The sequence below is a fragment of the Leuciscus leuciscus genome, assembly GCF_965113295.1.
Source record: "Leuciscus leuciscus genome assembly, chromosome: 25".
Taxonomy (NCBI): Eukaryota; Metazoa; Chordata; class Actinopteri; order Cypriniformes; family Leuciscidae; genus Leuciscus; species Leuciscus leuciscus.
The window spans coordinates 4616585-4626925 of record NC_138724.1 but is presented as its reverse complement, the minus strand read 5'-3'; the positions used below and the strand labels follow the sequence as shown (position 1 = coordinate 4626925).

Sequence of the window (10341 nt, the reverse complement as noted above, 5' to 3'; positions counted from 1 at the left end):
GGGACCTGTCCAGGAGCCCGCGGCAGCATGTCCATTGCACATGGCGCCCCAGCCCGTGGTGGAGGCATCCGTTGATACAACAACATGCCTGGAAGCTCGTTCTAAGGGCACTCCGGCCCGTAGAAAACTGAGGTTCGACCACGGGGTGAAAGTCTGACGGCAGGCCGGAGTCACTGGGACTCGGAGCGTGCCGTGTTGCCATGCCCACCTCGGGACTCGATCGCGAAGCCAAAGCTGAAGCGGTCTCATATGAAGCAATCCGAGCGGCGTTACTGCGGCTGCGGATGCCATATGCCCCAGGAGCCTCTGAAAGAGTTTCAGTGGGACCGCACTCTTGCCCTCGAATTGACGAAGGCAAGCCAGCAGTGACTGCGCGCGCTCGCTCGTAAGCTGCGCGCACATGGCGACCGAGTCGATATCCATACCGAGAAAAGAGATCCTCTGCACGGGGCAGAGTTTGCTCTTCTCCCAGTTGACCCGAAGGCCCAGACGAGCTAGGTGCCGGAGCACTAGGTCCCTGTGTTCGCAAACCTGGTCTCGAGAGTGAGCTAGGATCAGCCAGTCGTAGAGATAGTTCAGGATGCGAACCCCGTGTTCCCGAAAGGGAACAAGGGCTGCCTCGACGACCTTCGTAAAGACGCAAGGAGACAAGGCTAGCCCGAAAGGGAGAACCGCGTACTGGTATGCCTGCCCCTCGAAAGCAAACCGAAAGAACGGTCTGTGTCGAGGAAGAATGGAGACATGGAAGTAGGCGTCCTTCAGGTCGATCGCTGCAAACCAATCCTGCGGCCGCACGCATTCGAAAATGCGTTTGGCCGTGAGCATCTTGAACGGCATCCTCGGTTCAAGACGCGCAGGTCCAGGATTGGTCGTATCCCACCGGTTTTCTTCGGGCAGCGCCGCCCTCCTGCGACCTCCTCCTGCTCAGGGCCAGTGAAGGCCCGAGGGGAGGAGCCGCATGGAGGTGGCCTCGGCGGGAAGCAGACTAAGGAGACCGCACGGACGGATGACCGTCGGTGCAGAAGGCCTCAGTCTGCTTCTGGGGGGGGGTCAAAAACTGTAGGGTACAGTCCTCAACCACACCGCCGAGGAGCCCAGCCTGGGACATGAGGGAGCTGAGAAAATGAATTCTCAGACCCCCTCACATCAACCTGGCTGAGCCCATGTCTGGACCACTCTAGTGGACACCACCTGACCCAGGATCACGCAGGTACCGATGTCGCCCAAGAGCGAGGTCAGTAGTGTGCGCGGCGGAACGACCAAGCCGGGCATGGGAGGCATAGCGTCCCAGCAAGGGGGCGTGGTCGAGTTTCCGCGTTCTGTCAGTGTTGGCCAGGGAAGGACTAGCGTTCCATTGCGGCCGGTTCCGACAGAACTCCCGAGTCAGCACTGCCTCGAAGGCGAAGGCGACACACAGCACTGCATGCCTGTGCCACGATAGTGACAGAGAACATACAGCCCATGATCGCCACGCGATCGAGTGCAGCGAAGGCGGAGGACGCCCGCGGGCCGCGAAAAGTCACGTGGACTCCCGCGGGCCGGAAGCGTCCTGATGCACATCCGGGAAGCCTACAGCGCTCAGGGGGAGGGCGGCGCCACTCCAGCCGATGCTTTCAGCTGCCCGGGAAAGCATGGCCATCAGCTCTGGATCTGACTCGACTAACGCTGACACTCCAGAGGGAGGCAACGCAGTCGAATCCTCATTTCCAGAGGAATCAAGCCCGCCTTGTGATGCTGTGAGTGACATGACACCACCTGCTGGAGCCCCGAATGAAAACACTGGGTCCCTAAGAAGAACCAGGTACACACGGAAGCCCCACGGTTTGCGATGTGGAGGGGGGCGTGGCCCGAGGAATGCTCGTCGGTATTATGCCACACTGTAACCCTCAGATCACCCTGGCCACCAGCCAAAGTATCCCCTCTCGAGGAAGAGATAGATTGGGGTGTGGCAGAGGGGACTCTACCCACACGGGGATCATTGAGTCTCGATCTATAAACATCGCGATGGTCACGTTCCCGCAGAGAAAACGTGACTCACCCACGAGCGCTGCCGAGCGTGAATCAGCCCAACACGCGAAACAGCGCTCGTGACCGTTAGGCAGATGAATCACGCGCCCACATCCAGTAAATACACGGGCGAGCCGTCTTGAAAAAGACGTGCCGCGTGCAGCTCTTTTAGAGAGAGGAAAAGCTCAGCAGAGTGCTGAAGCGCCCAGGGAGAAACACACACACTGTCGGCAGATCACTGCACAGATCAGCAGCAGGCAATGCGATCTCGCTGGAACACGCCGTCACACCAACACACTGAAGAGCCGCTCGTCTCGTAGAGTGAAGATGATACAGAATAGCTTGTAGGAGTGAAGAAAACTCTTGGCTCCGAAGCGAAAACATATCTGCATGTTGCCAGCGTACTTCCTTATATACCCCCAGGGTGGGGCGGACTTACGCTATGCAAATTCCGCAGACCCATGGCATTTCATTGCCATTGGCTCGTTTTATATACTCGAAGATGACAGGCTTTCTAAGCGAAACCCCATTCGTCGTCATCCGACGTAACTCGGAGTGACAACGAAAGGGAACTCCATCAGGTGACCTAATGGTGTCCTAAAACTCCATCAAGTGACCTAATGGTGTCCTAAAACTCCATCAGGTGACCCAATGGAGAAAAAAAAACCTTGGGAGAACCCAGGCTCAGTCGGGGGCCAGTTCTCCTCTGGCATAATGAGCTAGAGGCCGGATTGTAGTTTGAACTGTAAGATTAAAAATATTATATGAATGCCTGGCTGAAGAGATGCGACTTTAATCTAGTTTTAAACTGGGAGAGCGAGTCTGAGCAACGAACATTATCAGGAAGACTATTCCAGAGTTTTGGAGCTAAATGTGAAAATGCTCTCCCTCCTTTGGTGGTTCTGGATACCCATACAAAAATGTAATATATGGCCATGTACTTATATTTTAAATAGCATGACATATATCTATACATATATTTGACTTATCTGAGAACACAATATATGCCTGCAACATATATCTATACATATATTTGACTTATCTGAGAACACAATATATGCCTGCAACATATCTATACATATATTTGACTTATCTGAGAACACAATATATGCCTGCAACATATCTATACATATATTTGACTTATCTGAGAACACATTATATGACTGCAACATATATCTATACATATATTTGACTTATCTGAGAACACAATATATGACTGCAACATATATCTATACATATATTTGACTTATCTGAGAACACATTATATGACTGCAACATATATGAACATTTATGTGTCCAAACATGTGAAGAAAATATTTGAGTTCATCCATATATGATACCATATATCTGCATATATTACAGTATTGGTTTCTCGCATATATGGACAACATTAATTATAAATATGTGACATACATATTTGTTTTCCACATATTTAATAAATGTATGTAAACATACACTGTAACCCTTTACTGTAAATTTACAACGAATTTCTTACAGAATTGTACTGTATTTCCATAATACAGTATTAAGCTGTATCTTTTACAGAACAGCTGTAAATATACAGCACATTTCTGTTTTCGTCCTGATAAATTCGTTATATAGGATCATACCATCATACTGACTGAAAAGGCCTTGCATTGTTGGATTGATTTCTTTCGCGCTCAATTCAGTTCAAATGTGACGCGTCATGCGAGCAGACAGTAACGTTAGGCAGCTACAACAGGCAAACTTGTTTTGTCAGCGGGATTCAACGGAACAAATAATCATTCCTGATAAACAATGTCTGCGAATCTGTGAGCAATTTTAAAGCTTTTTTGAGGTTCGGTTCGGTTCGGTTCGTGTTTCAAACATTAGTTGCCTGTGACGCAGCAGAAAATGGACGACGTTAAAGGTAGCAGCTACCTGAAGACGGATGGAAGAATTTGTCATTGAATAATCTGCGCGTGACGATAAGTGGGATTTAGAGTTTGAGAAGATGGAGAATTGTTCAACTGAGTGATACGGTAAGCAAATATATAAGTTATTTTTTTTTAAAAATTTTGCGTTCGCATTTCTACATTGTTTTCACGTAACGTTATTTGGTTTGATTTTGCGAACGCGGTTTACTACCGTGGCCGCGCAAGCAATTCACTGACTCTGTTCACCTGTTTACCAAGTAACGTTAACTTCGACATTTCATATAATAGGCAACCTTTACCATGCTATTTGCATGACGTGCATTTGATATATATTTTTTTCGTTTTAGGCTTTGTAATCTGATGGCCATTGTTAATGTAAGTGCTTTTAAGTAGTGTTACAGTTATAGTCTATGTGGTAAAAAAAAAAAATGCTGTCAAATTCTGTCAGGTCTGTGATCGTGCTTTTGAATCGTTGTTAGAATTTTGCTAGCACATGAAAATCCATGTTCCTAATGCTGTTTTCAAATGTAGTGGGCCTAATCCTGATTGCCATCCCATGGTCCTACAACTACTCCCTAATTCAAAGAAGTTAGACGGTGTTATCCTTCAAGCAGATAAGTAGAGATTATTAAGCAAATCTCATTAATTTGTAATATGTTTTATGTTTTGGTTCTGTTGATCAAGGTTGTACTGTCCTTTTTAAAAATTGTTTCAGGAATTTGCGTCGCTGATGTCCAGCAATCTACATTTGCCAGAAAGTCCACGACTTATTTCCTGGTATGTAAACATTAAAGGGGTAGATGAAACCTAAAATGAAAAGCCATCATTTACTCACCCCACTGCAAAATATGTTTTTCTTAATTAGTGTTTTTATTTTGTTTCCAGTCCAGATATCTACAATTCTTACATGAAGAAGCATTTAATAGACACGTAAAAATTGTCTTGTGTTCTGAAAGAATAAGTCAAAATTAAGTGAGTTTATGCTTAAAACAAACATAATTATATGCCAGTGCATTTTAGCATTCTAACCAATTTAAATTTTTAGTTGAAAAATGTAATTCATAGAACTATGAATAGACAACTACATCGAACCACAGTGGAACCCACAGTAGTTATTTTAATTATTAATATTTTTTTTATTATTTTTTTTATTCCATTACAGGTCAATCTCTAAGCAACCAGTGCTGGATATTAAGTTTGGAAGGTCAAGGTGTGTGTGAAGGATCACAGCCTCTTCATCACTGGCCTGGCAGCGCTGTTTGCCTCCTCCTATGAGTTCAGCTTGCAGTACCAGGAAGAGGCAGCACCTTGAGTTTGTTCAGAGATTAGTCATTGGCATATTTGCCATTCATATATATATATATATATATATATATATATATATATATATATATATTTGCCATTCATATATATATATATATATATATATATATATATATATATATATATATATTAGACTGAATTGTGTCACTAACCTTGACTTGACAGTATTTATTATGTTGACTACTGGTATGAACAATATGGCCCTGGTTTCCATACAGGGCTTAGCTTAAGCCAGGTCTAGGCCTTAATAAAATTAGGGTATTTAAGCAGCTTTTATAATAATGTATCATAAAAAAAAAAAAACATTACTGGTGTGCATCTTGAGATAAAACAGTGGCAGTCATATATTTTAAGATATGTCAGTGCAAGTTGTTTTCAGTTGAAGGATTAGTGAAAATTCTGTCATTAATTACTCACCCTCATGTCATTCCAAACCTGTAAGACCTTCGTTCATCTTCAGAACACAAATTAAGATATTTTTGATGAAATCTGAGAGGTTTCTGAACCACCCATAGACAGCAACGTCTTTGCAACTTTTAAGGCCCAGAAAGCTAGTAAAAACATTGTTTAAATAATCCATGTAACTAGTGCAACCTTAAAGGAGAACTCCGGTCAATTTTAACATTGAGCTCATTTTTTTGTAAATTTGGAGTGCTGTCAATACAGAGAACAACGACAAAAATTGGTGTTGCCTACACCGTGTTATCCTCTTTTTAAAATTTGCACCCTGTTGACTTCAATGGGGCAATGTTTAAACCTGCTTTTAGCCTCTTAATATCCTTGATGTGTCATACAAGTGCCCAGCCATGTGAGTGATTCCTTCAGCGTGAACACGGGTGAATCTGACTGCAGTAGATGTGAAAGATATCTTGTTGAAACATCTACAAATGTCCATATATAGGTGAAAATGCCCCTTGAAATCAATTTAAGGTGGCAAATATTACCCCTTAATAATTTTTTTTAATTTCTGTCACTGCTGTAAACTGACCACTGCATAGAATATGAAAAATATGAATATCTTTGTCAGTCAGCTGTCAACAGGCCTAAACAAGCCATGGCACCAAGCACAGAAACACAATCAGTAAAATGTTATCTAATTATTATCAAGAAAACTTTGAAAATATCAATCGAGACATATTTTGTCAATATTGCGCACCCCTAATGCATGGTATTCATTTTGATTTCTTCGGGTCTTAAAAAGCCTTAAATTTGACTTTAAAAAATGTGCAGAAACCCTGCTTCATAATATTTAGGTTGAACCACTGTAGCTATATATATTTTTACCACTTTTCTGGGCTTTGACAGTTGCAATGATATTGTTATCAATGGAAGGACAAAACTATCGGATTTCATCAAAAATATCTTCATTTGTGTCCCGAAGATGAACAAAAGTCTTGAGGGTGAGTAATAATGACAGAATTTAAATTTTTGGGTGCAAACATGCATTTTAGTCTGGTAAATCATGTTGTCATATATGCAATAAACATTGCAAGGCTTGCAATTAAGTTAAATTATTTCTGTCACAAAGGTTTGGGCTGGATTCTGGCAGTGTGTGCTCTATATAAACGGAGAGTCTAAAGACTGCCTTTCCACTGATACTCTGATGGACCTGATGAGGGGATGATATTGTTAATGAGCTGGGTGATGAGTAGACAAAAGTTGTAGAATAAAACTTTAAATCTGGCAACCCCACTTCCAAAAATGTAGTTAGTTGACAGTGTTGCATGTAAACAGACACATTGAGTTGATGTATTTTACCAGGGCAGAAAAAATATCAGTTATTGATCACAATATCCAACATTGCATTTTTTTTTTTCATGTTGTTCAGTTTTAGACAGCTTTTGTGCTGTCTCTCTTTGTCAAAATATATACACTCAGTTAATAATATTTAATTGTTGCCTTTTAGACGCTTTCTTGACATCAATCCTGAACGTGGATCAAAAACAAAGAAAGGACAAGTAACTTCAAAGAAAACTGGCCAAGTTGTGCAAAACAAGACCACCACTGTAAGCCTACAGGTGTCCTCACTTCTGTGAAAACTTGCAGACTTTGAATGGGATTTCGTTTGCACTTTTATGGACTTCAAAAAAGAAACAGCATTTCACTGTCGTTATAAAGCTTGGAAGAGCCAGGACATTTATTAATAGAACTCTGATTGTATTCGTCTGAAAGCAGAATGTCATATAGACCTAGGATGACTTGAGGGTGAGTAAATCATGTGCTAATTAAAATTTTTGGGTGAACTATTCCTTTAATTAAGTGCTAACTGTTACCTGTTTGTTGTTAAGTGTTAAAATTGCATTTTATGTTTAAAAAGTAATTCAGCCAACATGTTCACAGATGGCATTTTAACTAAATAAATGTTTTAAAACCCAGAAAATGTTGTTTTCTTTTTCCTAGTGTGACTACTCTTATGAAACCTTAAAGTATAATATTTTAATTATGTAATAATAAAAGCAGTATTCCCTGTAAAAATACAATTTATTGCTGTCGACAAGTTTAATAATGTAAAATGTGGTATAATTGGTAATTACAGTGGAGTACTGTAAATGCTGTTTACTGTAGTAGTGTTGTAAAAATACAGTATGTGGATGGCAACCCAGCTGCCAGTATTTTACTGTAAATTTACAGTGAAAAGTTTTACAGTGTACATGCATGTGATACTGATGCATTTTTAAAGCTGTGGCATATAGTTATGGTACTTTGTGGATGTATTTGTCAAAAATGACAGAAAACACTGCATTATTGTATTAAAATACTATATTTGGTATTTACACAATAGACAAAATCTCCAACTATAGGCATTTAATTTCAAGGCATTGAGATATAAGATTTGTATCCCTAACATATGTGAAAGTATGTAGGGGAGAGCCGGGACGATTGAAACGCGGGACGGATGAAACACTGAGATTTCCTTGAAAACCACTCACGTCATGTACGTCAAATTTCGTCAGCACGTACAGCACGTAATGCCTAACATACCCGCGAAAACATTTCTTCTTTACGTCGTGTCGTTTTGGAGTTAAAGCCGCAAAGCTGTTTTTGAGTGCGGTGAGTGAATTCTTTCGTGTGGTACTTTGTTTTGACTGACAAGTTGGATTTATTGTTTCATGTGCCATTGTAATGATAATACGGCAGGTGTATTAGTACTGCAACACACCCTTAAGTGTGCAATATCAGAGTTTTTTAGTTTAAGAGCAAAAGAGGTTTAAATGACAGGAGGCGCTGTCGGGACGGTTGAAACAGTGTTTCAACCGTCCCGCCCGCGCATCCTGCCCGTTAAACCTGGTCATAGCCTATACTGTTCATAGATTCATATACTGTTTCTAGACTTGTGTTTCTTTTAATGCAAATTAATTTTCAATTACGCAACACATGCTATCTCTGTAATAATCATCAATTGTCCAATCTTAAATATTCAATAAATTTCATTTATCGTCGTCTGGTTGACCTCGTTTTCTTCATAATAACAGGCTATTCAACTAGCAAACACTCAATATGACTCAAGGAAGAAATGTAAGAAAATTAATTGTAAACGGATTTGTCTGTCTTCGTCAAAATAGCCTATTAGAAAGATTACAAAATGCGCATAGGCTTATCGCTTATTGTTTATTGGGCGACAGAACAAAAATGGTTAATATGAACCTTTAAATGAAAATAAATGACAAAATATGTTTGTAAAAATATGTACATAAGTTACTTGTCAGGTATTGTTCACAAAAATAAGCATTAGATGAATAGTTGCCATTTAAACTATGTTTCATCCGTCCCGCACAGGCGGGACGGATGATAGATAGAAATAAGTACATATATGCATGTATACATATATACGTCATATATGCATGTATACATATATGCGCCTTACATATATTTCACATTTATGTGCATATACGGGAAAATATATGGCACTTACATGAAAACGGCCATTTTTGCTATATTTTGAAATATATGTTTCATATATGTATATGTGTTTTACATATATGAATTTTGCATATATTCTCATATATGCAGCAGACATACATGGGCACTAACATTATATATGTAATTTACATATATTGACATATATTACATTTCTGTATGGGTATCCTAGGTATGACCAAAAGCCTTGAATTTAGTGATCTTAAAGAGCGCGATGGATTATAGTGCGATAGAAGATCCGTTAAATAGACTGGAGCTAAGCCGTTTAGGGCTTATAGTACAGTATTATATAGTATAACAATATAACATGTAATGATACATTTTACAGTGGCTTCATAAATTCATTTAAAACATAAAAACAAAACAAATAAAAAACCTCATGAATACAAACTTCCCAGGAGGACTTAAAAGTGCCATGTGTGCATCATGAACCCTGTTGGTGTCTAACCAGCAAGATCAATTTAACAGTTAATGATATAGTCCGTAACAGTCAGTTAATTAATTTACAGATATTGTTTGTCATTTTGTTCTGAACTAGTTATGGCTGTCAGTCATTGACTGTTTCTGGATGTCAACGGACGTCCAGATTATAGTCAGAATGAACGTCTTTTCTGAACTAGTTCTGGCTGTCTGTGGACATTTAGATTATGGCCGGATTGGACATCTTTATTCACGTCATTTATGGACTGTTTCTGGATGTCAACGGACGTCCAGATTATAGTCAGAATGAACGTCTTTTCTGAACTAGTTCTGGCTGTCAGTGGACGTTTAGATTATGGCCGGATTGGACATGTTTATTCACGTCATTTATGGACTGTTTCTGGATGTCAATGGACGTCCAGATTATAGCCACTATGAACGTCTTTTCTGAACTAGTTCTGGCTGTCAGTGGACGTTTAGATTATGGCCAGATTGGACATAATTTCTCAGTGTCATTAATCGACTAATTCTGGCTGTCAATGGACGTTTAGATCATGGCCTGGACGGGCGGACTTGATATCAACCTGTTTTGTACGTCCACAGACGTCGCTTGCTCAGTGGGTCATATCTTCAAGCTTGCCCAATAAATAAGTATCCTCAACTCTGTTTTCTCTGTTCTCCACTTTCTCAGCTCTATTTGCTACATACTTTGACGTAATTGTATATTTTGATAAATAGTACAATATGTTTTTCTTTGATTTATGTCAATTAGTGT

The 10341-nt window shown here is 40.6% G+C and overlaps 2 long non-coding RNA genes across 2 annotated transcripts; both read left to right on the top strand.

Annotated features, from left to right (window-relative positions):
- The first annotated feature begins 3232 nt into the window (after positions 1-3232).
- On the top strand, positions 3233-4523 carry LOC309491178. The gene is made up of 3 exons (XR_014202958.1): positions 3233-4010; positions 4253-4280; positions 4437-4523. It is a non-coding gene; the product is annotated as an uncharacterized lncRNA (long non-coding RNA).
- An 845-nt stretch (positions 4524-5368) lies between these two features.
- Positions 5369-7608, top strand: LOC309491153. Its single transcript, XR_014202944.1, has 2 exons — positions 5369-6628; positions 7135-7608. It is a non-coding gene; the product is annotated as an uncharacterized lncRNA (long non-coding RNA).
- The last annotated feature ends 2733 nt before the right edge of the window (positions 7609-10341 follow it).